The sequence below is a fragment of the Halyomorpha halys genome, unplaced genomic scaffold, assembly GCF_000696795.3.
Source record: "Halyomorpha halys isolate HHAL.00 unplaced genomic scaffold, Hhal_1.1 Scaffold727.1, whole genome shotgun sequence".
NCBI classification, from domain to species: Eukaryota; Metazoa; Arthropoda; class Insecta; order Hemiptera; family Pentatomidae; genus Halyomorpha; species Halyomorpha halys.
Window position 1 is genome coordinate 375,523 of NW_027107768.1, and position 951 is coordinate 376,473.

Sequence of the window (951 nt, forward strand, 5' to 3'; positions counted from 1 at the left end):
TATATGCATGCAAATATAGGATTATAGCTCGTATGATTATGATTATAAATAAATAACAATAAATAAACAAATATGAAAGTATTTTAATATATATGAAGATGGCCAGGGTTGCGGTCAAAAGTGAAACAAAAATAGTTTACAACTATTTATTTTCCGACGTTTCGCCCCACTTTGCAGGGCTGTCCAAATGAATAAGCTGAACAGACCAAAGTAGTAGAATAAGAAGAAGAAAGAAGAATAAGAAAGTATTTTAAGATTTAGAGTCAGTAAGTTAAAACATATATACAAACACCAAAGGCACACAAAAATGACAAAATCGTGAATAAATAAATACAAAAAAAAAGCGAGTTAAAAATGTACAGATGGGTTAAAAACATATTAAAAAAATATGTTAGTCACTAAGTTAAAATATATATACAAACATTTCAGACATAAATATGCTTAAAAAAACAAACAAACATAAAACTCGTTAAAACAGTATAAATACATTAATAATTGTTTAATATAAATGAGTCACTGGATAATAAGTCAAGTTAAGAGAGAAAAAAAAATCCGATAAACAAACTTAATAAAAGAAGACATCCAAGTGATTTCATCAATTTATCTGACCACTACTATGCATAATAAATGTCCGAAAAACGAAATCTCGAAAGAGGACCCAAAAGAAGAGGAGGAAAAAAAAAACCTTCAGAGCCACAAATCAATTACTCTCTCCCCAATCAACTATGGCACAACTGGCTATTTAATGTGTTCCAGTTACACATTCAATATCCCTACCAGTATACAGAACAATTAATCACATTTCAATATAAAGCTACAAAAGAAGAAAAAAAAAATCCTCCATCATGCAATAATATCAAAACTAGCTACACATATACAAAAGTTATAATAACAATACAGAGTGCTGGCTCCTCCGATAACAGACGACGTGATCCGCGAAGATAAGGTGAC